Source organism: Rhinoderma darwinii, chromosome 3 (genome assembly GCF_050947455.1).
Source record: "Rhinoderma darwinii isolate aRhiDar2 chromosome 3, aRhiDar2.hap1, whole genome shotgun sequence".
Taxonomy (NCBI): domain Eukaryota; kingdom Metazoa; phylum Chordata; class Amphibia; order Anura; family Rhinodermatidae; genus Rhinoderma; species Rhinoderma darwinii.
Window position 1 is genome coordinate 288,921,326 of NC_134689.1, and position 24,897 is coordinate 288,946,222.

At 41.7% G+C, this 24,897-nt stretch overlaps 1 protein-coding gene across 1 annotated transcript in view; it reads left to right on the forward strand.

Moving 5' to 3' along the window:
* Positions 1-24,897, forward strand: part of GALK2 (galactokinase 2) — a 331,206-nt gene that overhangs the window by 81,982 nt on the left and 224,327 nt on the right. The window lies entirely within an intron of this gene.

Sequence of the window (24,897 nt, forward strand, 5' to 3'; positions counted from 1 at the left end):
ATATTTAGTACTGCGAATCTAATTTTTTTATTATTGAAACCATTCGAGGAACAGTTTTTCAAGCGCACTTTCTAAGCAGCTTTTGCGGTTCTGTGGTGTGACTTTCTACCGCATCACTACCATGGGAATATGCCGTATACTATTCACATATTCACAGATATAAAAATCAACAGGTAACCATGATTGTTGCTTTGTTTCATGTTTCATGGAATGATTTTACATTTTTTAACGATTATTATGTCTGACAAAATGATGTCCTTGAAGTATAGAATATCAGGGTTCGAACCCGAAAACTCCTGTGTCTCAGGCACCAGCTCTTCTCATTGAGTCAGTGGTGATGTTGGACAGCTCCAGTGCTGGATTTAGTGTCTAGCTTCTCTTTAAATTCCTGCCTCTCTAGATTCCATTACCTCGATTGTCTAATTGGTCTCCCCATTGTGGTTCCTATATAAGCCTGGACCTCGCAGCACCTCATTGCCAGACTATTGCGCTTCCTGCTTGTGGTTTAGTTCCTCTGCCTCTTGTTACTGCCAATTGCTGTTTGTGTGTTCTGAACTTGGACAATTTCCTGACCATGTCTCTGTCTCATGTAACTACTGTGAGGGTTTAGCATCAGGAGAGGTTGGTACAGCGGTTTCTTAGTAGCCAGGGACAGGGACACCGTGCATTAAAGTTCATAACAGGGCTTTGCCTGTGTTTTATTCTTGTCAAAGAAACAGCCTCTTGTACAACAAGGCAAAATACAAAATAAATCTTGCTCGTCTGAGCACTAACTAAACAAGATATTATCTAACTATACCAAGTGCCTTCCTACCAGGCACTGGATACAAAGTAACACAGCTCTTTACTCACATAGAATACAGGCTACTCCAGACTTAGTAGTCTCCGGTCTGAGTCAGGGGTGAGAGATCACACACTGTGTCTGCCCCTTTTTATATACAGGCTGCAGGTGCAGCTAATTGAGCAGCTGCCTTGTCCTACAAACAGAGATGGACTAGGGATTGGGGAACCCGCCCTGCTCTTCCCCAATCCAACTTCAGGCCCTTTTTCCGGCTTTTCCTTAAGCCGAGATTGGAAAGCTAGAGCTTTCTATTGCAAAAAATATTCATTCCCTGGAGCCTAGGATACATATGACAGGATTCTAGGGGAAATGTACCTTCCCTCAATGACTTTACCTGTCACTGTCTCACACTACCTATTGTTGTTTTTCTGTGTACCGAAACTGGACTGTCATTTGATTACTCTTGCTGTCTGCACCCTCCTGATCGTTTCAGGAGGGTGCCGAATCTGTCACAGTCCTTGACATAGGGCCGCTGTTTTACTATTGGTGACTAGTACACTAAGGGCCTCCGCTCGCAGTGCAAATAAATATACACTGAATGGCCACTTTATTAGAGACGCCTGCCCTTTCAAGATTGGAACTTCCCTGTTTTCCTGTATGGAAATTAGACACGTGACCCCAGAGTGCAGCATGGCATTAAGTGAGCAAGTTTTCCCTGGATCAGTTTGTGTGAATCCACATTAGAACGTGAAAACCGAGTGATCTGAGTGACTTTGAACGAGGCGTGGTCATTGGTGCTAGACTTGCCATGGCCGGTATTTCAAAAACTGCCAACCTTAGTGGGGATTTCTCATGCAACAGTGTTGAGAGTACACCGAGAGTGGTCTGATCGAGGAAAAACATCCTGTGGACGTAAAGAACTTGTTGACGAAAGGGGTTAGAGAAGGATGTCAAGAATCGTTCTGACAAACAGGCGTTGCAAAGTCAATCTAATTGCAGCCAAATACAACGCTGGTGCTCCAACTAATGTGTCCGATCGCACAACTTGACAATCCTTAGCACGGATGGGCTATAACAGCAGACGATAAGTTTGACTGCAATTGCTGGCTAAGAGAAACCGAAAGCAAGACTCCAGTAGGCAAACAGATTTCTGTTGCACCATGCAGATGGGAGATGAGAATTTGGTGCAAGCATCATGAATCTATGAACCCTTAGGGTATGTTCATGTGGCCTATTTTCGGGCCGTAAACGCCCGAAAAAAGGCTGAAAAATCGGAAGCAGAACGCCTCCAAACATCTGAGCATTGATTGCAATGGAAAAAACAACGTTCTGTTCCGATGGGCCTTTTTTTACGCGGCTGTTTTGAAAAACAGGCGCGTAAAGAAACGCCCTCGAGAAAGAAGTGCATGTAAAAAAAGCAGCGAAAATCTCGAGTGGCTTAAAAAATGTCTGAAAATCAGGAGCTGTTTTCCCTTGAAAACCGCTCCGTATTTTCAGACGTTTTTGACTCAGCATTTGAACATACCCTTACTGTCAGGTGTCAACAGTTCATGCTGGTGGACGCGGAGCGATGGTGTGTGAAATGCTTTCTCGGCACACCCTGGGTCCTCTGATACCTGTGCATGGGTGTTTGTACAGTAGGGCTTACCTGAGCATTGTGGCCGACCAAGTTCATCCCTTCATGGCAGCTGTTTACCATATGGCAGAAGGACACTTTAGCGGCAACTGTGAAAAACGTTCCTGTTCGCATGGGCTTATATTCCTGCAGAACGATTTCAGCACCTAGTGGAATATATGCCATGACGAATTGCTGCAGTTCTGAAGGCCAAAGGAGGTCCATCATGCCACTACACTGTGTGCACAATTATTAGGCAAGTAAGTATTTTGACCATATCATCATTTTTATGCATATTTTCAAACTCCAAGCTGTATAAACTGGACTGCTTATTGGATTGAAGCAGATCAGGTGATGTGTATTTGAGTAATGATGGAGGATGTGGTCTTGGAGATCAAGACCCTATAAAAAGGTGCTTAGAATTATTAGATAGCTTGTTTTCCTCTGGCAAAATGGGCCAAAAGAGAGCTTTAACTGACTCCGAAAAGTCAAAACTTGTTAAGTCTTTCAGAGGGATGAAGCACTCCTCAAATTGCTAAGATATTAGAGCGTGATCACAGAACCATCAAACATTTTGTTACAAATCGTCAACAGGGTCGCAAGAAATGTGTTGAGAAAAAAAACGCAAATTAATTGTCAAAGATTTGAGAAAAATCAAACATGAAGCGACCACGAACCCATTCTCTTCCAGTGCTGTCATATTCCAGAACTGCAACCTCCCTGGAGTGCCCAGAAGTACAAGGTGTTCAGTACTCAGAGACATGGCCAAGGTAAGGAAGCCTGAAACCCGACTTCCACTGAGCAAGACATTTAAGTTGAAACGTCAAGACTGGGACAAGAAATATCTGAAGACAGATTTTTCCAAGGTTTTATGGACTGATGAGATGAGTGACTCCTGATGGACCAGATGGATGGGCCCATGACTGGATCAATAACGGGCACAGAGCTCCATTTCGACTCAGATGCTAGCAAGGTGGAGGTGGGGTACTGCTATGGGCTGGTATTATTAAATATGAGCTAGTTGGACCTTTTCGTGTTGAAGATGGACTAAGAATCAACTACAAACCTACGGATGGGTTTAGAAGACCCTTTCATCAAACAGTGGTACAGGAAAAAGTCTGCATCTTCCAAGAAAACCATGATTAATAATGCAGGACAATGCTCCAGCGCATGCATCGAAGTACTCCACTGCATGGCTAGCCAGTATAGGCCTTAGAAAGAATAATGACATGGCCCCCTTCCTCACCTGACCTAAACCCTATTGAGAACTTGTGTTTTATAATGCTCCTTCTCATAAAGGGGAGTGATCCTGATAATAGCTGTAAATGAAATTCCCTGTGATTTATCTTTGGAAAATAGGTATTTTCATGCATTCATATGCTGTTGTATCTAAATTGCAGTTTTGTATTCCCAGAACTGTTGGTTCTAATTTGCTTGTCATAAAAAGTTTATTCTTCTTTTTCTTCTTTCTAACACCATTGTTTTGATGTGAGTTACTGAATGTTTTGGCAGCTGTTAACCAGTGATTTGATATTCAGACAGACATTTTTAAAAGTCTCTTTTTTTTTTTTTTTTGTTCCCCAGATCTTTAGTGGTCAATTTAAAACTCAAATTGAACTGCAGGTCCAAGAAGTTTCTCATAATTTTATTCATATGTTCTTTTTGGGGTAAAAAGGGAAAAGTGATAAGCACTCTGTTCTAGCAAGAATTGTATTGGGAACAAGTTTATTGAAGGGGTTTTCCACCTTAGACAGAAATGTCTGATAGGTGGGGTACTACCGCTGGGAACCCCAACTGTCGAGATAACAGCGGACTCCTGACTCCAGTAGTGCAGGCTGTGTCGGCCAGGGGCAGCTGTATCCGCGCAAATGCTGAATTAGGGTTGCACGATGCATCGAAATATTGATACTATTTCAATGCCGTGCACCCTCAAACGGTTCGATACCATTAATTAACGTATTTCGATACTAAGCTGTGCAGCCATTGCCCCGCTCCTGACAAGTGTGCGCGTGCATTTAACATGAGGTGATGCGACCAGCGCTGCACTAATGAGCGCAGGCATTGAAGACAGAACATGACAGGCGCACTGCAAAACACAGCCATGTTCTGTCTTCAGTGCCTGCGCTGTCGCTCATTAGTGCAGCGCTGGCCGCATCACATCATGCTGACCGCACGCACACACTGTTGACAGGAGCGGGGCCTCTGTTCTCTGATGCTATTTCCCGTGAATGCTGCGATCAAAGCTGACCGCAGCATTCAAGGGGAAAAGGAGAAGGGGGGATGCCCTTTGGATCGATCGAGGGATATACCATATATGGGCAGACAGCCCAGCGTCCATTGAAGGAACCCAGGACTGTCTGATCATATTTCCTGTTGTTAGGTCATACTGAGGTATGTCCTAACAACTGCCTCTGTACTATCCGTACACAGGCTAATATACTGCCATATAGATATATGCCAGTACATTAATGTTTAAAAAAAAAAAAATAATGTTAATTAAAAAAAAATACACATTTTTTTACAATAAACATTAAAATAAGTCTCAATACATAAAATATACACATATTCGGTATCGTCACGACCGTAATAACAAATTTATAGTGTCATTTATGATATTTACGCTGTTAAAAAATAAAATAAAAACTGCTTTCTTTTACTTATTAATGTGGCACATGGTATTTTGAATATTGAACCTCCATGTGCCTCACATTAATAGTAATTAACCCCATCATGTACCTCACACCTTAACCCAATGTTGTCCATTATGACTGGGGTACATGATGGGGTTAATTACTATTAATGTGGGGCACATGGAGGTTGAAAATTCATCACACCACGTGCCTCACATCAGAAAATTTAATATTTTTTTTTGGCATGGAGTATCGGAATACTACACGAAGTATCGGTAAACAAGGTCCAAATTCTGGAATCGTGACAACCCTATACTGAATGGTCCTCCGCTCCCCCTATTGGAGTCTATGGGAGTTACAAAGAATTATATTTAGATGATTTGCCAAAACATCACTAAATAGCACAAGCCACCTTATACAAACGTGGAGGTATCTATTTACCGTTTTGTGCACTGAAATATTGTGTATGGAAACGTAGTTTTAACATTCACTGGTTTTTGGTGTGCTAACTGAAGCACTTCAAGACTGGTACAAATGAATCACGGTTACCCAAGAAGCTGATTTGTTACAGGACATCTGAAAAGAGGGAGAAAAAAAACTCCGGTTTTGCTATAAAACCAGCCACGTTTCTGCATGCAGATTGACCCCGTTGAATGTGGCTAATCTGCGTGTGTCTTCCTGATGCTGTTTTTGGAGTGAAATGTGCAGCGAAAACCACTTCAGGATGTGAATTTTTTTTATTTTTTTTCTGCGAGTCAAATTGCAATTCTGCCTACTGAAAAATCAGTCCCATGTAAACAACTAGGCAGTTTCCTATTAACCCCTTAACGCTATGTGACGTAATAGTCCGTCACAGGCGTTCTGTTAACACAAACTGACGGACTATTACGTCAGAACATTAACCGGTTACTGTGTCTGCAGACACCGTTTTAAAACAGTGATAGCTTAACACTATCACTACTTTAAGGCCAAGACCGAAGCTGGCCTCAGATCCGGCCGATTAACCCCCTAGATGCAGTGATCGAAAGCAAGCGCTGCATCTATGGTGTTTACAAGCAGATCGGAGCCCCACAATCTATTTGCGCGGTTCCGATGACTGCTCCGGGAGACCGGAGGCCTATCAATGGCCTCCTGTCTGCCAAGTACGGAATCCGGCTGGGTCCCGCCCAGAGGCGGGGCGTAAAACGCCTCTGACCGCAGTAACCAGATGGCACAGGCTCAGGAGCTGAGCCTGCGACATCAGCCACCGGTGTCAGCTGTATGTTACAGCTGACACTGTGCTGTAATGGCAGGGAATGGAGCCAGCTCCGATCCCTGCCATTAACCCCTTAGATGCCGCAATCAAAAGCGATCGCGGCATCCTAGTGGTTTGTAGCAATCGGCGTCGACCTGATGTGATCGCGTGGATGCCGATCGTTGCTATGGCAACCGGAGGCCTAACAATTGGCTCCTGGTCTGCCACGTGCAATAGCCTATTTGGCCCCCGCCCACAGATGGGACCTAATAGGCTTGCTGTCAGTGAATGACTGACAGCTCCAACGCATTTCACTACGTGGCTAGTGCAATGCATTAGAGTAAAGATCAGAGGGGCAGGCCCTCAAGTCCCCTAGGGGGACAAAAAAAAAGTTGCAGAAAAGTGTAAAAAGAAAAGTTTCAAGTTAATAGAAACAAACACTGCCTTTTTTCCTATAATAAGTCTCTTTTATTATAGAAAACAAATGAAACGTTAAAAGTACACATATTTGATATCGCCGCGTACTTAACGACCCAATCTATCAAAATATAATATTTTATTTTTGTAAACACCGCAAAAACAAATAAATAAAAAACAATGCCGTAATTGCTATTTTTTTTTATCGCCACCCCTCCCAAAACATGGAATAAAAAGATCACAAAGTCGTATGTACCCCAAAACAGTACCAATTGATCTACAACCCGTCCCGCAATAAAAAAGTCCTTACACAGCTTTTTTGACTGAAAAGTAAAAAAGTTCTGGCTCTCAGAATATGGCAAAAAAAAAAAAGTGCAGTGTCCAAAAGCGGATAAGATCGGGCGCCATTTATAAGTGCGACACCTGTAAAATATCTCTGAAATATTATTTATTTTCCGCATTATTATACCCTGATGTACCCTGCACAGATTACATATGCCCCAACATTATAAACTAAAACACCACTAATACGCCAAACAGAACAACTGCCAAGCGAAATCTGCACTCCAAAACCCAAATGGCGCTCCCTACCTTCTGAGCCCTATTGTGTCCCCAAACAGCAGTTTATGTCCCCATATATGGCATTGCCATACTTGAGAGAACCAGCTTAGCAGTTTACGCGGTGTGTGTCTTCGGTGGCACAAACTGGGCATAACATATTGTGCGCTAAAATGGCATTTCAGCGGAAAATTGCAATTTTCACTTTGCACCATTCGTTGCGCATTAATTACTAATGAAAAAATACCCGTGGGGGCATAATGCTCACTACGCCCCTTAAATTGCCTTAAGGGGTGTAGTTTCCAAAATAGGGGTCACTACTTGGATTTTTGTTTTACTATTTGACGTCCGAGCCCTGCAATTGTGGGCCAATGCTGTGAAAATCACCAAAATAGACCTCCGATGCGCATGTTGCTCTTCACTTCTGAGCCCTGTCAGATGTCCAGGCAAATTATAAATGCCTTGAGGGGTGTAGTTTCCAAAATGGGGTCACTTTTTGGGGGCTTCCACTGTACTTTGGTACCTTTTAGGGTTTTGCAAATGCAACATGGCGCCCAAAAACCATTCCAGCAAAATATGCATGCCAAATAGCGCTTCTACCTTTCTGAGCCCTGCCGTGTGTCCAAACAGCAGTTCATGACCACATGTGGGGTATTACCCTTATTCTGGAGAAATTGCTTTACAAATGTTGGGGTGCTTTTTCTTCTTTATCCCTTGTGAAAATGAAAAAGTTAAACTTTTTAGTGGAAAAAAATGTTGATATTAATTTTTACGGCCTAATTCCAATAAATTCTGCAAAAGACCAGTGGGGTCTAAATGCTCACTATACCCCTCCTATTCCTTGAGGGGTGTAGTCTCCCAAATGGGTCACTTTTGGGGGGTTTCCACTGATTTGGTCCCGCAGGAGCTTTGCAAATGTGACATGGCACCAAAAACCATTCCAGCAAAATTTTGAGCTCCAAAAGCCAAATAGCCCTCTTTCCCTTCTAAGCCCTGCCGTGTGTCCAAAGAGAAGTTTATTACCACATATGGGGTATTGCCGTAATCGAGAGTAATTGCTTTTCAAATGTTGGGGTGTTTTTTCTGCTTTATGCCTTGTAAAAATTGAAAATGTCTATGTTTTTATTGGAAAAATTTTCATTTTCATGGCTTCATTCCAGTAAATTCAGCAAAAAACCTGTGGGGTCAAAATGCACACTATTCCCCATGATAAATTCCTTGAGGGGTGTAGTTTGGCAAATGGTGTGTTTTGGGGGGTTTCCACTGTTTTCACGTCACAAGACCTCTTCAAACCCGACATGGTGCCTATAATATATTTTCATAAAAAGGAAGCCCCTAAATCCTGTAGGTGCTCCTTTGCTTCTGAGGCCTGTGCTTCAGTCCATTAGCATACAAGGGCCACGTGTGGGATATTTCTAAAAACTGCAGAATCTGAGCAAAAGATATTGAGTTGCGTTTTTATGATAAATCCTTCTGTGTTACAGAAAAAAAAGGATTACAAATTAATTTCCGCAAAAAAAAAATGAAACTTGTACATTTCATCCCTACTTTGCTGTAATTCTTGTGAAATGCCTAAAGAGTTAATAAACTTTCTAAATGCTGTTTTGAATACTTTGAGGTGCTCCGTTTTTAAAATGGGGTGATTTATGGGGGTTTGCAATGTATGGGCCCCTCAAAACCACTTTACAACTGAACTCGTCCCTGTAAAAATAGCCTTTTGAAATTTTCTTAAAAATGTGAGAAATTTCTGCTAAAGTTCTAAGCCTTGTAACGTCCTAGAAAAATAAAAGGATGTTCAAAAAAACAATGAAAACATAAAGTAGACATATTGGGAATGTTAATTAGTATTTATTTTGTGTGGTATCACTATCTGTCTTACAAGCAGATACATTTATAAAAATTTTAATTTTTTAAAATTTTCGCTAAATTTTGGTGTTTTTCGCAATAAAATACTGAATATATCAAGCAAATTTTACCACCAACTTAAAGTACAATGTGTCACGACAAAACAGTCTCAGAATCGCTTGGATAGGTAAGAGCATTCCAAAATTATTACCACAAAAGTGACACGTCAGATTTGAAAAATGGGGCTGCGTCCTGAACGTGCCAACTAGTCCACGTCCTTAAGGGGTTAAAGAAAATGGGAGGCTTTTTATAAGCTTTTTTTCACCCTGATTCCAATGCGGAAATCGGATTTAGCATGAACATTCTCCTGTGTGAACAGGGCCCTTTATACATATATTAAGAAACTAATTGGTGCAGAATTTTCCCTTAGTTAGAATAAAAAACAAAATGGAGCTCAAGTGTGGACATGTACTTAAATAGGCACTGCACTTTGAAAAAAAAACCCCTGCATAAATCAATAGTATAAGCGAAGATAAGAAACTTTGTAATATACCTTTTTACAGCTAAGTGCCTCTTTCTCCACTTATCAGGCCCCCCCCCCATCGGACATTAAAGAGGCTCTGTCACCAGATTTTGCAACCCCTATCTGCTATTGCAGCAGATAGGTGCTGCAATGTAGATTATAGTAACGTTTTTATTTTTAAAAAACGAGCATTTTTGGCCAAGTTATGACCATTTTTGTATTTATGCAAATGAGGCTTGCAAAAGTACAACTTGGCGTGTTGAAAAGTAAAAGTACAACTGGGCGTGTATTATGTGCGTACATCGGGGCGTTTTTACTTCTTTTACTAGCTGGGCTTTCTGACGAGAAGTATCATCCACTTCTCTTCAGAACGCCCAGCTTCTGGCAGTGCAGACACAGCCGTGTTCTCGAGAGATCACGCTGTGACGTCACTTCCCCAGGTCCTGCATCGTGTCAGACGAGCGAGGACACAGCACCAGAGGCTACAGATGATTCTGCAACAGCATCGGCGTTTGCAGGTAAATCTATGTAGCTACTTACCTGCAAACGCTGATGCTGCAGAATCAACTGTAGCCTCTGGTGCCGATGTGGCCGACACGATGCAGGACCTGTGAGTGACGTCACAGATCTGCACTGCCAGAAGCTGGGCGTTCTGAAGAGAAGTGGATGATACTTCTCATCAGAACGCCCAGCTAGTAAAAGTAGTAAACACGCCCCGATGTACGCACATAATACACGCCCAGTTGTACTTTTACTTTTCAACACGCCCAGTTGTACTTTTGCAAGCCTCATTTGCATAAATACAAAAATGGCCATAACTTGGCCAAAAATGCTCGTTTTAAAAAAATAAAAACGTTACTATAATCTACATTGCAGCTCCTATCTTCTGCAATAGCAGATAGGGGTTGCAAAATCTGGTGACAGAGCCTCTTTAAGCTCAATGCACAATCAGGTTACAGCTGCCCATAGAAGTCTATAGAAAGGTGAGCAGGAGCAGAGTGAGATAGAGGGCCGCAGACCCTGCTGTAGCTTCTGTGCTGGATTCACAGCTACACTGTTAATTACTGCTGTACAATGTCCTTCATGTTGCTGCTGTTTGTAAGAAAATAATGCAGATACAAGAAATGTAATGGCCAGAAATAGTGTTATTCATTATGTAGAAACATATAACTGCTTATGCTGAAAAGTCACCTGAAACGACAGTTATGCTTTTAATTTCCAGCCATACCTGAAAATTCTGACTTTACTGCATAGGGGGACAACCTTTCAGGTTTGTTTGGAGATTTTCTTTTACAAGACCTGCATAAACCGCATCATTTCACATGGGTATCCTTATTTGTATAAGCACTGTACTACTGATTTACGCAATAAAAAAATTATGACCTTTCCGTTGTAAGGATTACAGGAATTTAGAGTTGTCCGGTTTCAGAAAATGAATGCTTATTTTTTTGTATTATTAAAAGTTTTATACTTTTAGAATAAACTCTATTAATTCCTCACAGTTTTCAAGATATCTGCTTGTTGTTCTTTTGTTGGAACATTTATTGTTTACTTCCAGTGGATACAATTCTGTCCATGGTCATGTGATGGACACACAGGTGCTGGGATCGTTAGAAGACACAGCTCTGATACACATACTGTAACGGGTCATGCACCTGTGTGTCCATCACATGACCATGGACAGAATTTTAGCATCTGGAAGTAAACAATGAATGTTCCTACTGAAAAACAACAAGCAGAGATCTTTAAAAATGTGAGGAATTAATATAGAGAGTATATTGGAAAATTGTATAACTTTTAATGATACAAAAAATATTAATTTGCAGAAATCGGACAACACCTTTTAATTTTTGTTTTAAAGGGGTTTTCCCATCTTAGGCATTTATGGTATATCCATGGGATATGCCATAATAGTCCGATAGATGCGGGTCCCACCTCTGGAACCCGCACCTATCTCTAGAATGGGGCCCTCTAAACCCCGTTCTAGCTTACTCTGCTCCCACTGTCTCCCGGTTACATCCTGGTTAGATGGTCGGAAGTTACGGGAACAGCCGAGTGCTCGCTGAGCTACGCCGTTTCCGGAGCCCCCTAAGCCCCGTTCTAGAGATAGATGCGGGTCGCACCTCTGGGACCTGCACCTATCAGACTTTTATGTGATATACTGTGGATATGTCATAAATGTCCAAGATGGGAAAACCTCTTTAAGCCTTTCCACATTCTATCAGCCATAACTTTATTTTTTATTTTTAGGTCTTTGTAGCAGCCTATCAAACATCCAATTGAGGTCCAACAGCAGTGAAGCATATCAATTATTATCACAGAGACTGCTCTCAATAATATCAACAACCAAGAAAACGCAGAGCATAATGTCTCATTTAAAAAATACTACATTTTATTTTATTCATTTAGAAATAAAAGCCTGTTTTTAGGGTCCCCTCTGTGTTGTCACAAAATTGCCGCAGCGCTTTTCAGACTGAGTCGAAGACGCTCCCTCTGTTCACGGACTGGATAGAACTGCTCACGTGAGCAGCTTTGGCCAATCCAAGAACAGTGAGAGTGTCTCAGACTCGTAGTCTAAGAAGCGCTGCAGCTGTTTTGGGACCGCACAAAGAGGACCCTAAAACAGCGGATCCACGGCAGAGGGGCACAACTTGAAGGCATCCGATATTATTACTCCATATACACCCTCATATTTAAAATGTCCCGGGTTCCGAAGAGTCGCTTTAAGGGGGTAAATTAATAAATCAGTAACTTTTTCCCCCGACATATACGTTAAACGTAGGCATAAAACGTGATGTGAACATCGCCTGTTTGCTTGATTTCAAGAAGGTCATGGGTAACTTTGAAGTCATCTGTACTCTTTGTATGGAAATAAGCCGGTTTACTTGTAAGCAAATCCTTTTAGAATCGCAAAGTAGAGAGCAGTGCAGTCTAGTCCTAGGAGGGCTATAATGTTACTTTAACCTAGTTTTTGTCCAATAATATCACTTGATCTTACAAAAGGCTTTTGGTAACTGCATCCAGTAAATGAATCTGCTCATCCTTTCCTGTTGTGAATACGCTTCATCTCTGTCATTCACATGGTGTAATAGTGCCCAACAGTTACCACAAAGGAGTTTTATTTTGAGATGTTGTTGTGTCTCTAGATAATCCTTTAATTATTTGGTTTCCTTTTGCTATAAGTGACTATGCCCTTTCAGGATCATTGTTTGATTGCAGGCAGTCTAGCCATCAAAGAACAAGTTAAAATGCACGTTTCCTGTAAATATATATGATAAAAAAAAAAGGGCTGTAATTGTAGTTGTCTTTCCTATTCTCAGCTTCTTAGTAACCCCTGAATTGCTAAAAGGGATTTCGGCAGTTCTTTTTTGATTGCTGAAACGTCTGCTGTGCTAGACACTTACATGTGGTTAGCTATTTGATGCACTGTTAGAAAATCTGTTATGAAAAATGTAATTGAGGTATTGACATTTCTCCCTCTGGGCTCTATCACAATAACTTCATCCTATTTCAGACAGAAGACTTGCGGGAAATGTCTTGAATAAATTCAGGTGTGGTCTTAAAAATTATATATAAGTAACTACATATGGGTACTGTTTACCTGCTGTAGTGGTGGCTACTTTTTAGCTCAAGAGGGCAGCTATATGCGGAGACTGCAGCTTGGCGGCACTGTTTGATCTGAAACCAGTCTGATGAACCCATCTCGCCAGGCCTCGTACTGTACCTATTGCTGCAGCGAGGGACGACTAAATACTGTAGACTTTCTTTTAGGCTTAAGGACACGGCCGATCTTCGGGTTTTCAATTTCGTTTTTTTCCTCCCCACCTTCCATAAGCCATAACTTTTTTATTTTTATTTTTCAGTCAACATAGCCGTATGAGGGCTTATTTTTTGCGGGACAAGTTGTAGCATTTCATAGCACCATTTATTGTACCGCATAATGTACTGGGAAGCGGATTTTTTTTATTTGTGAGGTGGAATGGGAAAAAAACAGCGATGACAACATTTTCTGGGGGTTTGTTATTACGGCGTGTATCAGGCAAAAAAAAAAAAAGAATTTTTTTTTCCCCCCGTCAATTTAGCGATGTGAGGGCTTATTTATGGCGTGACGAGCTGTATTTTGTACAGATTTAATTTTGGGGTACATGCGACTTTTTGATCACTTTTTATAAAAAATGTTTGGAGAGCTAAGGTGACCAAAAAACAGCAATTTGCATGTTTTATATTTTGTTGTTTACGGCGTTCATCAAGGCATTTAAACAACGCTTAATTGTGATCTGACTTTTATGGACACAGCGATACCAGTTATGTTAAGTTTTTTTCTACTTTGCTTTAGAGAAAAAATTTGAAAGGGTTTTTTTTTTTTTTTAACTTGTACTTCTTTTTTTTTTTTTTTTTACTAATCCCCCCCAGGGGACTTGAAGCAGCGATCGTTGGATCACTTGCATGATATACTGCAATACTGATGTATTGCATTATATCGCTATACTGACAGTCTCCCTTGAAGCCCTGCCAGAGGCAGGGCTTCAAAGGAGTACAAACATGGTAGATCTGGGGGCCTTCCTTAGGCCCCCAGGCTGCCATGACGATCATCGCTACCCCCTGATCGCCTCATTGGGGGGGCCAATGGAATGTTGGAGGGGGCCGCCCCCTTGATTCTAACCATTAAAATGCCGCAGTCGCAATTGACCGCGGCATTTAAGGTGTTAAACGGGCGGAATCAAATTGGTCTTTGATTCCGCCCATTGCCTGTATTACACAGCCGACACCCGCTGAGTATGGAGCACGCTCAGCCCGTGAGCCCGCTCCATACTTCCTCTTTAATGGCTACTACATACACGGGTTAAAGTGTTCCTAACTTTTAAGGTGACTTTCTCAGAATAGGCTGTCAAATGTGTGTACATGAGGAATAACACTATTTTTGGACATTATATGACTTGTATTCTGCATTTTTTAGCATTTTTTAACCATGCAGGCTCTTTCTCCAATTCTCAGTTTTCTTCTGAACTAGTGGGTAGAGCCTAACTGCTATCATGTCTCCAATACACAGCATACATAGAGAAGAGAACATCCTGGTTCACTATCTTTCTGCAGCACACCCTTAGAACCAAAAGCAGTATAGAGGACATAGTTTAATAAGTAATGTGCACTGTAGCTGAGAATCCAGCAATGCGGTCACATAAAACTCTTACCAGCAGTCTTTGTCTCCTTGCTCTCCTCCATCCTTCTGCTCCCCGTTTCCTCTTTATAGACTGCTATGGGCAGTCTACGTAGAGACACACCCCCTCTTCTTGTAGTCCGTCTCCTCTGCTCTAGAGAAGGATTTTGCTTGACAACAGGGGGTGGACAGCAGATAACAGGAAGGGAGACCCCTAGCGGCAGCAACTTCACACAGAATTTGCATGAATAAAATAACATATTAACAGTAAGTAAATTACAAAGTTGATTTATTTATCGGGTATTCTGTTAGATTAGCATAAGTTGTATGAAAAGTTAGTGTCCATTTAAATGAGGATTTGATCATGGACTCTCTACGTCAAATTGATCTTACACTACCAGTTGAATAAGGTGATCATTCTGTCACATTCCTCCTCCATCTCTGGTTATGTACAAGAGAGAAATCCTAATTTGTTAGCCAAGTGGTGTAGATGTCCAGAGGTTCTGCGTGCAATCTCGACTTCCAATCTTTATCTGTGTTGGCATTTTTAAAAAGGAGAGGTATATGTTTTAATGTCTGCTGGGGATGATGGGATATCCAGGTTTTATGTCAGAAAGGGTTCCCGCTATACAGGGTTATAATATCTGTAAGAATCTAGGCCTGTCTCGTGTTCTTGAAGGTTGCACTACTTTTATTGATTCCTGGGCCCTTGGTATGGCCAAGAGAGGACTTTTCAGGTTTTTCTTCTTGGGTACATTTCCATTCTTTCTCTATCTTTGTATTTTGTATTCCGTTTTCCTCTCAATTTCTTTGCCTACCCATTAGCATGGTGGGTGACATGTGGCTTTACCACCTAAATTGTCCCACATGGAACAAGCAATTTTATGACCATAATGCAATCTATAATTTGTATTATCCCAGTGCTAGTCTCATGTTTACCTGGATTTTGTTGTATTTGTTTACATTTATATCATGTGGCGCTATATTATACTATATATTATAATTGCAGTTTCCTTATTTTTGTATTTCCTTTATATCTAATAACAGATTTATCACTAAGCTAGTCAGAGGCTCAGACTACTGCTCTGTTTTGGTCCCATGCTTTACATTAAATCTGTGCTTGTTCACATTGGCTGCTGGACATATTCACGAGCCTAACAGGAACTCTGTGCCTTTAATACTGATTTCCTTTAATCCTTTCAGGATCAAGCTCTTTTTGGCCTTAAGGACCAGCCCCATTTTTCAAATCTGACCTGTGTCCCTTTATATGGTAATAACTTTGGAATGCTTTTATCTATCCAAGCGATTCAGAGATTGTTTTCTCGGGACATATTTGGTAGATAAATTCATTGCTTATTTGTGAAAACATCAAAATGTGAAGAAATTATGTTTTTTCTAATTTTAAATGTATCTGCTTGTAAAACCGACCGTAATACCACACAAAATAGTTACTAATTGACATTTCCCATATGTCTACTTTATGTTTGCAATGTTTTTTGAATGCCCTTTTATTTTTCTAGGACGTTACAAGGCTTAGAACTTTAACAGCAATTTCTCAATTTTTTTTTATTTTTTACAATCAAGTTTTTTATTGATTTTACTGTAAAGGATCTGCCAGACACTGCTTCTGTGTTGACGCCCGTGGGTAATCAGTCTGCACCTGCTCCTAAGTCTCAGAGAGTGACACGATCTTCTACCAGTCAGGCTGGGAGGCTGAGGAGTGGGAGAGCCTATCACAGCCTGGCCAGACGGAGCTAGCTCCCGCCCTCTGTCTATTTATACCTGCATTTCCTGCTCCTCCTTTGCCTGTGATTATTTTCTGTTTCCTGGCTCTGCTGCTCCTGCTATGATTATTGACCTTGCTTCATTTTTGACCCTGGCTTTACTGACTACGCTCCTGCTCTGCGATTTGTACCTCGTGCACTCCTGGTTTGACTCGGCTCGTTCACTACTCTTGTTGCTCACTGTGTTGCCGTGGGCAACTGCCCCATTTCCCTTAGCTTCTGTGTACCGTTGTCTGTTTGTCTGTCGTGCACTTATTGAGCGTAGGGACCGTCGCCCAGTTGTACGCCGTCGCCTAGGACGGCCCGTTGCAAGTTAGCAGGGACTGAGTGGCGGGTAGATTAGGGCTCACCTGTCTGTCTCCCTACCCCGCCATTACATTTACATGCAAAAAATAAATAAAGCAAAAGACAAATACCAAATCATTTTCAAAACTATATAACATAAAGTCTATACAGGTACCTGGATACATTGGGTAGTAAAAGTCAAGAAATGTGAACTTACAATCAGTCAGCAGTATTTATAAATAACAAAACAATGTAGCATTATGGAAATGGAACAGTTTCAGTACTTATTGTGACCAAGAGATCAGGATGAAGGAGGGGAAAAAGAAGATGATAGGGACATGGGGAAAGGAGAATGAAGGAAGTGGAACCAGAGTCATTTCGACAATCCAGGAAGATGACAGACTTCCATCCCGAAAAGACAGGATTAGCCAGTATGGCAAAGGGCCAACTTCTCTATTGTGCATTGTCATCAACTAAAAAATGACTATAAGTTTTGTCTTCACAAAAAGTTGACCAGGGTTTCCAAATTGTTTAGAATTTAACATTGTTATGTAACTCGATATGGGATATCTCCTCCATCCTTGCTAGTTGGGCCCCTTTCCTAAGCCAATGTCCAATTGGGGGGGCTTTCTCGGATTTCCAATATATCGGTATAAGCGCCTTAGCCACACGGAACAAATGCTTCCAAAGTACTCCAGGTTTGACCACAGTAGAGGATGTCTGTATGTTTAGGAACAATAAGCAGGGGTCTATGGTAATGGAAAAATGGGTCACCGTGTTGAACAGGGACTGTATAGAAACCCAGTATGGAGCTATCTTTTCGCATTCCCACCATATATGGAGATATGTACCCGTTGTCTTGTGGCACCTCCAGCATAGTGATGAGGTGCCCGGATAAATTCTGCTCAGGACCCAAGGGGTCTTGTACCATCTGGAAGTGAGTTTATATGTGGATTCTTGAAGTTTAATACACCTCGAAATACCTAGAGCATTTTTGTAAATCTCCCCTATCTTTTTTTCTGTAAAGGTCATATTTAATTCTTTCTCCCAGGCCCTAACAAACATGGTATACATTTTTAGAAGATTGGTATATACGAGCGAGATTGTTTTCTTAGGTGGTCTACCCAAAAGCAAAAGTGTCTCCAGCCATGTCTCCGAGCGTCAATAGGTATCACGCTTAAGCACCTCTAGATAGCACTGTTTAAGATGGAAATAGGTGAGGAAGTTAACAGAGGTAAATCCTGGATAATCCTTCATTTCCTGATAGGTAGGGACCGCGCCATCCCTCAGGATGGAGTGATACGTGCCGACAAACGCTGCTTTAGGTAAAGTGGGACAATCCAATGGATATTTAGTTTGGGATATTACTAGATCACTAATAGACATCCGTGACGATGGGATTTGATATAAGGTTTTGACATGCTTATTGGTCAACCACGTCTGTATGCACGCCGATGTAAGTATATTTTTCGTTAGGTAAGGTGCTGTCTTTGAGCTGTCCATCCACAACAGAGATGTTAACAGGAGACCTATCGTAGCTTCCTCCACAGGGACCCCAATCTTAGGTGATGACTGGTCAAACCAGTCTATAATCCGTGTTAGTTGCACCGAGTGGTAGTATGTCTCAACATCTGGTAGCCCAATTCCCCCAGATTTTTGGGGAAGTATAAGGGTGTGGTATTCTATCCGAGGTCTAGCACCATTCCAGATATAATTAGGGAATAGGCAAGGACTGGAAGAGGTATAAGATTTTTGGCAATACTATCCACTTAAGTAGATTTATTCTACCTATCCATGATATATATGGAATCTCCCGGGAGTCAATGGTGGTTTTTATATGTGATAATAAAGGAATATAGTTATTCCGGTACCAAGACTGCGGATACTGGGTCAGCATGGTTCCCAAATATTTAATGTGGTCTAATCGTAGTGGGAAAGGCGACACAAGGTGTAATGTGGACATGAGCGTCCGGGGACACGACAAACATAAGGCTTCTGATTTGGTCGCGTTAATTTTGAAGTTTGACAAGTCTCCATATTGCTGAAAAATAACTGCTAGCTTAGGCAACGCTGTGGTTGGGTTAGTGATAAAGATAAGTAGGTCATCTGCAAAAGCGGCACGTGGCCGTGCTCACCTATTCTCAATCCTACCAGTTGTGGTTCTTGTCTCAATCTCTGTATCAAGGTCTCTATAGTCAGTATAAACAGTAGTGGTGAGAGGGGACACTCCTGTCTGGTCCCATTTCTTATAAGAAAGGTTTTTGAAAGTTGCCCATTCACACGAACTTTCGCACTTGGGGCGGTATACAAGGACATGATCTTATGTATAAATGCCTGAGGAAATCCGAAGCGAGTTAGCACCCGCATCATGGAAGTCCAATCCACCGGGTCAAATGCTTTTACAGCATCAGTGGATAGCAACACTAATGGAATATTTCTAGACCGAGTGTATTGTAGGATATGCGCGACACGTGTGGGGTTGTGCTTACCCTCTCTGCCTTAAACAAAACCAGTCTGTTCAGGATCAACCAAGTGCGGCAGTAAGGTTTGCACTCTGTTAGCCAAAAGCTTTGCAAAATGTTTGACATCCACATTTAATAATGAGATAGGGCGATAACTACAGCACGAGTCGAGTCCTTCCCTTCCTTGGGTATAGTGTAAGATGCGCCTCCAACATTTGAGGTGGGAACTTGTGACAGTCATCTAGGGAGTTACAAAATTTCAAATAGAAGGGCAATAGCATATCTTTACATTTTTTGTAATAGGAGGCCGGTAGACCATCTGGACCCAGAGACTTGCCTGTGGGCATTGCAGACAATGAAAGTGAGTCAAGGAAAGATGTGACTAGAGAAGCTCTCTCTTGGAGTGTAGGGGGAGTTTCTTGTGGCCTCAGGTCATATAATGACTGATAGGAGCAGCAAAACTCATTGGCAATGTCTGGTGCAGCTTCAATAATGGTACCAGATGCAGTTTGTATGTTGGTAATAAAGTTATTTTTTTGTCTCTTATTTGCTAAATATGCCATAAGTTTGCTACTCTTATTGCCATGTATATAATATTTGTGTGATGAAGTAACGTACGCCTTCGTTGTACAAAGATTCAGACATTGTCTTAATTTTTCTCTACAAAGGATTAGATCAAAGAGAGCTCCCTGGGCTAGAGAGTATTTGTGTCTACTCTCCAATTCAGCAATTTGGGATAACAGGGTATCCACTTCTCCGTTGCGTTCTCGTTTCATGTGTGACCCTATACCAATCAAGACTCCTCTAATCACAGATTTATGTGCTTCCCATATGGTGCCAAGTGAGACATCTGCCGTGTTATTTTCAGTAAAATAGGAAGTTAAAGCTTGTTCTATTTGCTGTCTTGATTTGTGAGAGTTAAGGAGTGTCTCATTGAGTTTAATTTCTCACATTTTAAAGAAAATTTCAAAAGGATATTTTTTCAGGGACAAGTTCAGTTCTGAAGTGGCCTTGAGGGGCCCATATATTAGAAACCATTCCCCCCCCCCATAAAACACCCCATTTTGAAAACTGCACCTCTGAAAGTATTCAAAACAGCATTCAGAAAGTGTTTTAAGCCTTTAGGCGTTTCACAGGAATTGAAGCAAAGTAGATAACATTTACAAATTAAATTTTTCTTGCCAAAATTCATTTGTAATACATTTGTCTCTGTAACACAGAAGGTTTTACCCGAGAAATGCATCTCAATATTTATTGCCCGGATTCTGCAGTTTTTAGAAATATCCCACAGACGCAGGAGCAAAGGAGCACCTAAAGGATTTTGGGACCTCCTTTTTATTAGAATATATTTTAGGCACGATGTCGTGTTTGAAGAGGTCTTGTGATGCCAAAACAGTGGAAACCCCCAAAAGTAACCCCATTTTTGAAACTACAATTTATCTAGGGGTATAGTTAGCATTTTGACCACACAGATTTTTTGCTAAATTTATTTGAATTAGTCTGTGAAAATGAAAATCTACTTTTTTTTCTTGAAAAATATAGAATTTTCAAATTTTTGCAAGGAATAAAGGAGAGAAAGCACCCCAAAATTTGTAAAGCAATTTCTCCCGATTACGGGAATACCCCATATGTGGTAATAAACAGCTGTTTTGACCCACAGCAGTGCTCAGAAGGGAAGGAGCACAATTTGGATTTTGGAGCACAGATTTTACTGGAATGGTTTTCTGTGCCATGTCGCGTTTGCAATGCACTGGAGGAACCTAAACAAACAGTGGAAACCCCCAAAAAGTGACCCCATTTTAGAAACAACACCAAACAAGGAATTTTTCTAGGGGTATAGTTAGCATTTTGACCAAACAGGTTTTTTAATTAATTTATTAGTCTGTGAATATGAAAATCGACTTATTTTCTGAAGAAACATAGAATTTTCTAATTATTACAAGGAATAAAGGAGAAAATCACCTTAACATTTGTAAAGCAATTGCTCCTGATTACAGGAATACCCCATATGTGGTAATAAACTGCTGTTTGGACCCACGGCATGGCTCCGGAGTGAAGGAGCGCCATTTGGATTCTGCAGCTCAGATTTTGCTGAATTGGTTTCTGGGGGCCATGTCGCATTTGCAGAGCCCCTGAAGTACCAGTACAGTAGAAATTCCCCAGGTGTGATCCCATTTTGGAGACTATACCCCTCAAAGAATTAAATTAGAGGTGTAGTGAGCATTTTGATCCCTCAGATATTTTATAGATTTTATTAGAATCGGGACGTGAAAATGAAAAAATATTTTTAGCTCATATTTTTTAATTTCCACAAGGAATACAGGAGAAAAGACACCCCAAAATGTGTTACACAATTTCTCCTGAGTAGGGAAATACCCCATATGTGGTTGTAAACTGCTATTTGGACACACGTCAAGGGTCTAAAGGGAAAAAGCACAATTTCCAGTACATCCCTCATGACAGCACCACAGGAGGTTGCCCTATTGACCTCTATAGGGACAGGAAGACAGAGAGGTTAAAAGGCCCTTCCCATCACCCACTTGCCAGTGTTCTTCCTGTCCCTACAGGGTCAGGAGCAGAGAGACGTCGCTCCTGTGTTGCTGCAGGAGAAAAAACTCGGGCAGGGGGCAAGATCGGGGGGTCCGTGCACTCAGTCGCCGGATGTGAGCGGCTGCACCTCAACGAATAGCCGTGACCGGAAATGACATTGGGCTACTTCCGGTCCGCGGCCATCTTGGAAGGCGGGAAATTCAAAACGCCCGCATTTAAAGGGACACGCACAGGTATGTAGTTAGAGCTGATACCTCTAACTTGGATTGATTTTGTGGATTGCATATTGCTTTGCCTGTTACCTGTTGCGGAATGGAACTCCCTCGTTCTGACGGAACTCCAGATATGTCCCAGGGTCACGTTAGTCTCCCCCTTTGGGTAAGGGTTATGACTCCTTATGTATGTACACCATACTTTACCTACCTTCTGTTTTCTCTAGGATAAAGATTCCTCTCAGAGACAAACTGATAAAAAGAAGGTTAAAAAATGTGCGACTTGTGCAAAAAAATTGCCAGAGTCACATAGGAAACAGTTGTGTCAGGATTGTATTGCAAAAATACTAAAAGAGGAACAACCAACGTTCATGTCTGAACTTAGGGCTATGATTCGTGAAGAAGTGAGTCAGTCAGTAGCCTCCCTCGCCCCTCCTCAAGAAACTCACTCACACTCCCGGGCAAAAAGACCACGGATTGAAGTGGATCAAAAATATTGTCCTCCTTCTCTGGGGTCTGACTCTGAGCAGGAGTGTGATTACCTATCGGAGGGTGAGTTAGGAGAGGAACTCTTGCCTTCAACTTCATCCACTCAAGAGAAAAAAAAACAATTTTCTTCTCTTCCGAGATGTCTTATACATTAATCCAGGCAATACGGGAAACCATGGATATTCCCGAAGAATACCAACCACATACCATCCAGGATGAGATGTTTGGGGGGTCTAACAGAAAAGAAAACAAAGGTTTTTCCGGTAAAAGAAAATCTCAAGAGAATGGTGACAACTGAATGGTAAGATTCAGAAAAAAGGCTCTTCATTTCAAGAGAGTTTAAAAACAGACTTCTCTTTGATCCAGAAGACACTAAACCTTGGGATGAGATCCCAAAAGTAGATGTCCCAGTAGCCAGGGTTGCTAAAAAAAACACAATCCCATTTTAAGATTCCTCTCAGTTGAAGGCCGCCGTGGACCGAAAGACAGAAAGGCTACTGAAAAGAGCTTGGGAATCTTCCTCTGCTCTGATCTCTACTAATATCGCGGCCACATCAGTAGCAAGAGCAATGTTTATATGGTTAAACCAGCTGGAGACCCATTTGATGATGAAGACATCACGACAAGATCTATTAGAATCTCTACCCTTACTAAAGATGGCAACCGGATTCTTGGTAGACGCTTCAGCGGAATCCATTAGGCCAGGAATGGGGCTCTCTCAAATGCTGCTAGAAGAGCATTATGGCTCAAAATATGGTCAGGAGATACGAAGTCCAAAAACAAATTGTGTTCTATCCCGTTTACAGGGTCTCTGATGTTCGGTCCTCTCCTGGATAACATGCTGGAGAATGCAGCAGATAGGAAAAAGGGGTTTCCAGAAGAGAAACCAAAAAACAAACAAAAAAACAACCCCTCAGTTTGGGAGGTTTCGCCAACAGAGGGAACCTACCTTACAGAACTATAGCGGGAAAGGGAAGTCTGGTCGCTGGAGTTACCCCAAAGGAAGAAGGGGTCGAGGATATCTCCTTAACCCCAATAATTCATTTCAGCCCTCAAAGCATTAACGCCAAGAGTGTGGGGGGAAGACTCCTACAATTTTATCCCAAAGGGACCGGAATAACCCAGAACCCCTGGGTTCTAAAGATTATAGAAGAAGGGTACAAAATAGAATTTTCCTCCATTCCTCCAGAGAAATTTCTAATAACCCAGTACCAAGCAAAAGACCTTCATCAGATCCTTATCCGGGACGTCCAGAAACTACTCAAATTGAGAGCAATTACTCCAGTTCCCCACAACGAAAAATTCAAAGGCCACTATTCAAAGATCTTCTTAGTCAAAAAAACAAACGGTTCCTACAGGACAATAATCAACCTGAAGGTCCTGAACAAGTGGGTGAAATATCGAAAATTCAAGATGGAGTCTATCAGATCGACTATTCCTCTAATAAGGGAAGAGGCATCAATGTGTACGATCGATTTAAAGGATGCGTATTATCACGTTCCTATCCACCCCGCTTACCAGAGATTCCTCAGATTCGCGATTCAGAACGGTCCTTCCATTCTCCACTTCCAGTTCGTCTGCCTCCCTTCCGGCATTTCCTCCGCCCCCAGAATTTTTACAAAAATTATGGCAGAGATCATGGCATTCGTAAGAAGTCAGGGCATAGTAATTATCCCATATCTAGACGACTTCTTGTTGACAGCAGATACACCGTCTATCTTAGACAGTCATCGGTCACAGGTTCTTTCCCTACTACAGGAATTGGGATGGATAATCAACTTTCAGAAGTAGAGTCTTCCTCCCCAGAAACAGAAGGTCTTGTTAGGAGTGCTACTAGACTCCTCCCTTCAACATTCCTTCCTCCCAAGAGAGAAACAAATACTCCTACTGACAGAAGTAAGGAAATTTTGGGGGAAAGACGCCTGTTCCATAAGGGAATGTATGCGGATGTTGGGAATGATGACGTCTTGCATCCAATCTATTCCATGGAGTCAATTTCACTCCAGACCCTTACAGAATCTGATCCTGTCTCCGTGGGATCGAAAACAGGACTCCCTGAATTCAAGAATTCAAATTTCCGAGACCGTGAAATCATCCCTCCTGTGGTGGCTCTGCACAAACATAGATAAGGGAGTCCCTGGAGAATGGTCCCTAAACAGGGAAGTCTTTCTGTCCTTAACCCGAAAATGGGGTTATCCACAAATAGACCTTTTTGCCACAAGGAAAACCTCCCAAGTAGAGACATTCTTCTCCCTAAATCTCAAAGACAACCCATTGGGAGTAGATGCATTGTCCCAACCCTGGGACATGGATCTGGCCTATGTCTTTCCTCCGTTTCCTCTAATACCAATGGT